We start from the raw sequence: 9,550 nt of genomic DNA, 5'->3' as shown, positions 1-9,550 counted from the left end.
ACAGCAATAAAAGGAAGGAACAAAAACAGTAAATCTAAATGAATAGTAAACAAGGACAGCCATGTCTTATGGGGTTTACAATGCACATAGAACTAAAATATTTAACAACAAGAGCATGTAAGTCTGGTGGGACATAAATGGACTCAAAGTGTTTTAAGGTCCTAAGATTATCAGCAAAAGGATAAAAGCAACAATTAACTCTTAGCTTTCCAAATTGATGTATAGATTCAAAGCAATTGATCCCAATCCAAATCTCAGCTCTCTTTTTTGTAGAAATTATCCAGCTGATTCTAAAAATTTACTCTAAAATTCATAAAATTCATGCAAAGGACCTAGTTAGCCAAAACAATGTTGAAAAAGAACAAAATTGAAGGGCTAGGAGTATCTGATTTCAATATTTATTATGAAGCTACAGTAACCAAAACAGCATAGTATTAGCATAAAGATAGATAGACCAATAGATCGTTAGCACAGAATAGAGTCCAGAAATAAACCCACACACATATGAGGAAATGACTTTTTTTTGTTGACACAGGTCTTGCTCTGTTGCCCAGGCTGGAGTGCAGTAGAATCATCATAGCTCATCGCAGCCTCCTCAAACTCCTGAGCTCAAGTACAGGCGTGAGCCACCACATCTAGATCGGTTCTACTTTTTGCTCATTAAATAATCCAGGATAAGTTACTTAATTGTTCCCTAAACCCTAATTCCCTCCTCCGTAACATCAAGTTACATCTCTTCCATCTACACTCACAGTAGGGTTAAGGACTAAGTGAGTTAATATATAAAAAGGGGCTTTTCAAAAATATACAAAAATATCATTCAGCTCATCAAGGTGCAGGGGGAACCCACAGGTTCTAATCCAACATTTCCATTTTTTCCTTTTTCTATATGGAAATTGCCAGTCTGGGAGCCTAAGCCAGAGGCAGAATTGGAATTAGAACTCTGGCCTCCCCATGCTGAGCTCAGTGCTTTTCAAAGCTGCAATGTTACAGATCACTGGCACGTTGACAGGGAGCCTAGAGCACCATTCAGCACTGACGTGGCATGGCCTGGGCCCAGGATAAGCTCGACCAGAGGGCTAGGGTGTGTGTGCTAATGATGCCATAACCTTGGGAAAGGCCCATCCCCTCCCTCTGGGCTCCTGTTTCCTTATCAAACTGAAAGGATTGGGCTAGATGGGTTCTGTGTGCCCTTTGGACAATTATATTCTGAAATATTATCTCAAGGCAAATCTTCAAACATATACACCTATTACCACAGGGTACAGAACAGGCATTTCTGATTATACAAATTTCCAACCCCACCCTCATCTTCTATGACTTCTCATTCCTTTGGATCAAGTCAAGTTCAAGTTCCTTCTCTTGACACTCAAGTTCCTACTACCAACAACCAACCTCACCGCCCTGAGGCCGTGCCACCATCTAACTGGGTTCCGTGCTTTCGGCTTTGTCCCTGGATGTTCTGCACAAAGCAGCTACAGGGAATGAGCTAGAATGTAAGTCAGATCACATCACTCGTCTGCTCATGACCTTCTAAAGGCTCCCTTCTTAGCCAAAGCCAAATTCCTTGCAAGACCCTACATAATGTCCCTCCACCTCTTCCCATTCTTGGACCACTTCTCCTACGCCTCTCTCCATCAGCTCTGGCATGGGTCTCCTGGCTATTCCAGCACCTCCTTCCTTGGGGGCTCTGCTCTCATGTGTGCCCCATGACCCAAACACTCCTCCCCAGCTACCTGAAAGACCCAGTCCTTCACATCATTACTCAAATGTCACCGTCAGAGTAGGACCTTCACTGATCACTCGCTTTAAAGATGCGTCCCTCCACACATATGCGAATGCCCTATCCCGTTTCCTAGTTCATTTACCTCCATAGCACTTGTCGCCATGTACTTTACTTATTTATTTTGTTTACCACCTGTCTTCCCCCCCTCTGAAATTTGCTCCACAAGGTCAGAGACGGTCCGTTTTGTTCACTGCTGTATCCTCAGCGCCTAGAACAGTATGTGGCATATAGTAGGTGCTTGATTTTTTTTGGCTGAATGCTGCCCACAGGGAGATGGAATAACATGTTGAACTAGTTTACTTAGCCACGTGCTGAAAGAAAAGACAAGAAAAACTTGAGTAGGTCAATGGGCCACCCCCCTCTGGGGGATGCTTTTTAAAATTGGAGGGGTATATGGGTGTGTGTGCACACGCACATGTGTTTAACAAAAGCAGGAAAAGAACCAACCTGCAAAGGTAATAGAACCATTCACCTAAGCTGAGAAGAGTTTACGGTTAGACATGAGTCATGCAGTTGCTACTAATTGTCATAAAGGGCTTCCAGATGTCAGGAAGTGACCAGGGGCACAGCCCTCCAGGAGGGAAATAGAGGAACATTCTCGCAACCAGAGAACCCAGAATCAACATAGGTATTAGAATAAATATACATAGCAAAGAAGATACAAGAGGCAAGGTTAAATATTTACCTTGTGCTCACAATAAATGCATTAGCAGAACACGGAGTTGGGGAGACAGTAAGGATTTTGCTGTGGAGATGGAGCCAGACTAGAAGCAATTATTACCTCTCCTCTGATGACTCCACAGGGTTCTCTGTCCCTGGTCAGGGTCACTGTCAGTTTTACAACTGCGTTTGCCCAGCATGCATGCCGGGGGGCACACAGTTGACTTTGCCCTGACCACAAACATGAAGTTGCTGAGCAAGAAACAATGGGAGTCTGCCAGGGCCTGTGGGACTCATAGCAAATAACTGTCTCACAGGGATGGTGTAGTCAGTCACTGCTGGGCAGGCCCCATCCGTGCGCATCCTGAGAAAATGCACCGTTAGACACCTCCATGCAACCAAATAGGAGAAGCTACACCTCCTTCAACACACCGTGTGCACGGCACCTGCAGTCAGCCAGGTCACTCTAGGAGGGTGTTTTGTGCTGTTTGGAGTCTGATCTTCTCTAAAGAGAAGTGGAATCCAGTTCTTGGGGCAGAGATATTTCATTCTGCTTTGGGTACAGGCTGTGTCACTCTCATCATCTATTTCCACCTTCCTCTTTGGCCTCTTCCATCTCCCCTGCTGCCTCTCAGACCCCAGTCATATTTCTCTCCCAGTTTACTTCTCTTTCAATTTCCAGTAACGATCACAGGATGTGACACCTTTGAGTTGAGGGGTGTTGGTTTAAAAAAAGAAAGAAAGAAAGAAACTAGTCTATTTCTTCTGTGTGTTTTTCATTCCTGGAGTCTGAGTAAATTAGTATTCATTTGGTCCATTTGTTTACTTACATCCAAACTTACCTCAAAAAGAGGGTTTAATTCAAATATACATAACATATACTAAGATAACAAAAACTACCAGTAAGAAAGGTAAGATAAAGGAATGTTACATGCCAGGCGCACTGTCTGGAGAATGGACACGCTTGAGGCTCTGACTCAGGGGGATGGGCGGGACACGGACAATGTATATAACCTGAGCTTTTGTACCCCCATGAGGAGCTGAAATAAAAATAATAATAATAATAATAATAATAAAATAAAATTTGAATTGAAAAAAAAAAAAAAGGAATGTTACAGTCCAACCAGGTCCCTTGCCCATTGTCTAGTGAACTGGGCCAATACACTGAGACAGCAGGTGTTGCAGTGAAGAAAGGGAGAAAGAGTTTTATTTTGCAAGGCACCAGGCAAGCAGATGGGATTCATTTCTCAAGTCCATCTCCCTGAGAATTTGGGGGCTAAGGTTTTTAAAGGTGGTTTGGTGAACAAAGGGCTAGGGAATTGGGCCTGCTGATTGGCTGGGGATGAACTCAGGGGTGGGGAGCAAAAATCATCTTCTCAGTTGGGAGATTTCCTGGGTAGGGGGTCTCAAGTCTTGTTGGATCCGTTCCCACACCTGTCCATGGGTCCGGTTGATGTCACTGGGTCCCCTTGAATGCACAGTCTGAAAAATATCTCCAAGACCACTCTCAGGCTTTACAATAGCAATTGCATCTATAGAAGCAATTGAGGAAGTCACAAGTCTTGCACCAGTCGGGGAGGATAGTGCCATTAAGCAGTAAGCAGTTACAGCAGTGAGGAAGTTAGGGCACAGTGGCTGGTTAACTTCTGGCTATATTCATACTTGTATAGAAATCAGACTTTTATTTTTGCTTTATGGCTTTATATTATTTTAATATAAGTGGTTTCAGTCCTCCCTGGACTTGATGACACCTCATTTCTGAGGTGTGGGCCAATGGGATGGTAAAGGGTCCATTACCGCCCCGGCTTCCTCCTGCCAACAAGGAACATGGTTGGGGTTGGACCTGGAGTGAGAGGAATGAAACTGCTTTGCAGTTGTCTGTAGCTATTCACAGGCGCCTGGCTGGGGACCCGAGGTTTGCATGACAAAGACATGGGTGCTCTTAGCCACTGTTTAAGCACAATACTTGAGGGAGCAGCAGATGATAAGGTAAGTAAGGAGCCCTGTCGGAAGGAGGGAGAGGCCCAACTTGAAAAGGCCTTGTAGAACGGACCAGAAACCTTGTGTTACCAAGTGAACAGCCTGAGAACCTGTCCATCGTGGGTCACCAGTATGAACCTGTTGTAGTCATGCACCTCGTTGGGAAATCTTTTTTATTCAGCTTTTAACTTCTCCTGAGGCATTTATATAGGTGCAGCAGGTGGTATTTCGCGCAGTGCACAAACTCCCCCTTGTTTAGCCAACAGGAAATGCAGGGCTGACTGGATGTCAAGGACCCCCTGTGCTGGTGAGTTAAGGGACTTCTGTTGGACCCTAAGGTTTTTTGTGGTTTCCTCAGCAATTAACCCCAGGGTGACAGACAAGTTTCTGATCCTGTCTCTGTTAACGTAAACTCCACAGCTAGGAACAATTTTTCCTAAGAGGCTTTGCCACCCACTGTCCCAGTATCCTCCTGGCAACCCTCTTTCTAATCTGTGAGGCAATGGTTAGAACCTTTTGTCACTAGGATGAATACAGAATGTGGTCACAAAGTGTCTTAGCAAGCAGGAACCTTCTATGATTCCTGTGACGCTCGAAATAATGATTATAATCAGGAGGGCACATTATAATCAGGAGGGGCTGGCTGCACTGGACTGTGATGAATCCAGGGCTTGACTCCCACAAGTTTGGCGGAGGAGTTGGCCCCCAGCAAGACTTCGTTGGGCCCCTTCTGGGGGGCCTTCGCTGGTCGTCAGGATGTTGATTTCTCTGAGTGTTAAGTAGCATCCAGACTCCAGGCCGGATGCAATGTAGGGAACATCCACCGGGAACCGCAACCTGCTAGAAGTAAATTCATGAACAGCAGTTAGAGTCAGACCTGTGGATTGTATATATTTAAGGGTATCTAATGCCTTAACAAGTAAGCTGTTGGTCTCGTAGTTTAGAGCCTGAGCCCAGCAAGGGTCTCCCATATAGAATTTCGAAAGGACTCAACGTGAACCCACTCCTAGGGGCCACTCTTACTGTAAGTAGGGCTATAGGCACTGCCTTATCTCAGGTCACATTAGTTTCCTGGCAGACTTTAGATAAGGTTTTCTTTATAGTCTGATTCACCTTTTCTGTTTTTTCCAGTGGACTGTGGTCTCCAGGCTGTATGGAGATTCTGAGTTACGGTGAGGGCTTGGGAAATGTCCTGTGTGATCTGGGCCACGAAAGCAGCACCGTCATCACTCTGGACGGAAACCAGTACTCCAAACTGAGGAATAATTTCTTTTATTAAGGCCTTAATGGCTTCAGAAGTTCTTTCTGTCCGGCAGGGAAAAAGGCCTTGACCCAGCCCGAGAAAATATCCACAAAAACGAGCAGACATTTGAAATTTCCTGCTATCTTTGGCGTCATAGTGAAATCGATTTGCCAGTCCTCTGTTGGCCCTTCACCCCTGGCCTGAGTGCCTAGTGCAGGGCAGGGCAGACGGCTAGTTTCAGAGTTGTTTTAAGCACAGAGGAGACATTTTTCTGTAACTTTCTGAATTTTTTTTTTTTAATATGTGGACCAATGGTACATTTTTGCATCCATTGTAAGGGGGCATCCCTGCCATGGTGGAGTCACAAATATGTTTAACAGTGTCACTGATAAAATATTTGGGTACCAGAGCTGTTCTTATCTCTTGTCTATCCACCCATCCTGAGACCCGTGGTTGGGGTCAAACCTCCAACTGAGCGTTCTTTTCAGGTCTTCCTCTGAGTCTATGGGAGTTTCAGGGTCAAGATCTATTTCAGGCAGCAAGGGGATCAGTAAAGTCTTGGGGACCTTTTTCCTTGCTGTTTTCTCTGCAGCCCGACCTGCCTGATGTTTGCCCTTTGCCACCAGACAGTCTGTCTGCTGCTGTCCAAGGCAATATACTGTAACTACTTCCTTGGGGGCTAAAATGACATCTGGCGAGGCTAGAATTTCTTTAGCATGTTTTATTTCTTTATTACCAGAAGTGAGGAGTCCCTTTTCTCTCCAGATGGCTCCATGAGCATGAACAACAGAAGGAGCATACCCAGATCCGTGTAAATGGTCACTCGGGCTCCTTTACCCAGCAGGAGTGCCGTAATGAGGGCTGTGGGTTCTGCCTTCCGTGCTGAGGTTCCAGGGGGAAGCACTTCAGCCTTCAGTGTTTGTCAACGAGTCACCACTGTGTACCAGTTCTCCTTTGTCCCAGATCCATAAACCGCTTCTGTCCGGAAACATCTCTAAGTCTGCGCTTTCTAGGGGTATTGTTACCGAAAGATGGGCACTTGTCCACGAGGCCACACCAGAAAAACAAGGACAAGCGGTTGAGGAGAAGGAAAGAGAAATTTGCCAGCAAACAAGGAAAATGGTAGCCTATAGTCTCGAAATCCAAATTCCTGTACATATGCAGAAATGCAGAGCATAAAGGTGGGGGGGGGGCTCAGTTCCAGGCTATTGTCATTTAACTACAGTTAATGATTCTAATCATTCCATCTCTGCCAAAGACAAAGCTGTGACCTTGCCCACCTGAGGCAGGGATGCAGGTCTCAGTTCTCAAAAAGAGTGGAGGAAGTTTTAAAGAGACAGAAAACCTTTTTTCTGTGGTTTTGTTTTTTGGTTTTTTTTTTTTTGGTTTTTTTGTCCAGGCCATTCCCTCTGTTACATATTCCCCACTCTCAATTTACACTTCCGTATCTTTGGGGGGCAGGGTGACTACCCTGTTACAGTATGGCTGTCAGATCCGGTAGGCTAGAATAAACTTGTTCAATTATTTGTGAAGAGTCATGCACAGGCTCAGATGGCATTTGAGGAAGTAAGGTGGCAGGATTTGAAGTAGAGACTGTTACATTTGGATTGTCTAGAAGGATGGCCTGGTACCTGCCAAGCCTCCCAGAGGTTAGCCAATTTCCTCCTTTTTGTTCCAGCACACACTGGCGGGTGTGCACGGTGGTGGCTGGCCTAAGGTAAACTTTTCTGCTTCCTGAAGCAGGTCACAGGTGTTGGCAACAGCCCAAAGACAAGAAGGCCATCTCTTTGTAACAATATCCAATTATTTTGAAAAATAAGCAATAAGTCTCTTAATATTCCCCAGGTCCTGAGTTAACACTCCTGAACTTACTCCTTATCTCTTGTGCACAAAAAGATTAAAAGGTTTTCTTATATCTGGGAGCCCCAATGCTGGAACAGTTAACAGCTTTTCCTTGATATTTAAAAAAGGCCTTTTGACAGTCCCCAGTCCATGCTAAGGGTTCCTTATCTCCTCCCTTTAAGGCTTCAGATAGGGGCTTAGCAATAAGCCCAAAGTGAGGAGTCCATATACAGCAGAATCCAGCTGTGCCTGAGAAGCCTGGCAGCTGTCCAGAGTTGTGGGTCTGGCTAGTCTGGCGAGGGCCTCCCTCTAGCAGGGAGCAGGTTCCTCTGTCCTTGGGAACGGAGCCCTAAATATTTAACTGAAGGCTATGAAACATGAACGTTTTTCTTGGATGAGGTTCAGCCAGGAAGTTTAGAGTTAATCCAGTGTTCTGGTCAGATGCCTCTTTTGTAATGGTAGCAACCGATATGTCATCAACATACTGCAGTAAAGCTCCAGCTTTTAACTGGAGGTCTTGGTCTTGGAGTTCTTTAGCATGGATTTTCCCAAAGACGGTAGGGGAGTTTCTGAAACCTTGGGGAAGAACCGTCCAACAGTATTGTTGCTTTGCTTTTGCATCTGGGTCTTCCCATTCAAAAGCAAGCAGTTGTTGTGACCCTGGGCTCACAGGGATATAAAAGAAAGCACCTTTTAAATCTAAGACCATGAACCAGCCAAGTTCACCAGTCAAAGCTGTGAGTATCATATGAGGGGACCACTGGGTGGATGTCTTCTACAATCTGGTTCATGGCTGTCAGGTCCTGAACAAATCTGTGTTCCTTAGTCCCAGGCTTCTGCACTGGCAGGATGGGTGTGTTATGGGGGGACCAGCAAGGTCTAATGAGTCCAAACTGAAGGAAAGCAGACAGCAGAGGCCAGATTCCCTGTCGTGCCTGTTCCCCCAAGGGGTGTGGTTTCCAATGTGGTGGTGCCATTCCCACCCAGACCTTGACTTGCACTGGGGTGGCAGTTTTAGCCCTTCCTGGACTCCCACCTGCCCATGCCTCCGGACTCACCTCTCGGAGAAACTCTTCAGGAATGGGAGCAGGTTCAGGGGCTTCTGGTTGCAGCAGGGCAGCCTGCAAGGCACAGGCCTGTCCTGGAGGCACCCTGATATTCATTCAAGTGCCACCAAAGGAATGGGACACTCAGGCACGTACAGGAAACTATGTTTTAAGTGGGTTTGGCCTAATTGGCACGCCAAGGGTTGGAGGAATGGCCTCGTCAGGGTTTCTCCTAAAGCCCTGGTCACTTTTATAGTCTCCAAAGACAGTTTTGACAGCCGAGTATTCATCACCGAGTAAGTGACACCAGTATCTACCAGAAATTCCAAAAGCCAATGCCCTACTGTCATCACAAACCGGGGCTCCCTGTGGGACATATGGAGGGCCTTGTTTGGGTCCAGAGGAAGCCCTGGGCCTCGTCATTCCTAATCCTTGACAGTTTCAGCATCAAGCCTGCCGGCTAGCTTGGGCATCTGGTGATAGGGGAGGGGAAGCTTCCCAGCATTAGCCTTTCTAAGATGTGGGCAATGTCTCTTCCAGAGCCCTTCCTGTTTGCAATAGGCACATTGACTGGGACCCACAGTGGGATGTCCCTTTGTGTTGGGCGTCTGGGCCCCAGGGTTCTACCTTGGACAGAACACCTGAGGGAGGCCCATGCCAAGGTCCTGGAATTCCTTGAGTCAAGGCAGCAGCCCAAGGCCTGCCTGCTGTTTCATCTTCCATTGTTCTCTCTTCTCTAATACCTTGTCCTGATCAGTGAGCACCTCAAAAGCAATTTCTACTAATTGAGATATAGGCATGACCGAAGCCCCATCCATTTTGGTAATTTTCTCTGGATGTCAGGAGCACATTGGCTGATGAAAGTCATATTTATCATTTTAGAATTTGCTGGCGTCTCCGGATCAATGTCCATGTACTGTCTGTATGCCTCAAAAATCTGCTCTAAGAATTCCAGGGGCCCTCAATAGGCCCCTGCCTAATTTCTTATACTTT

Source organism: Lemur catta, chromosome 1 (genome assembly GCF_020740605.2).
Source record: "Lemur catta isolate mLemCat1 chromosome 1, mLemCat1.pri, whole genome shotgun sequence".
NCBI lineage: Eukaryota > Metazoa > Chordata > Mammalia > Primates > Lemuridae > Lemur > Lemur catta.
Note: the sequence above shows the minus strand (reverse complement) of the source record.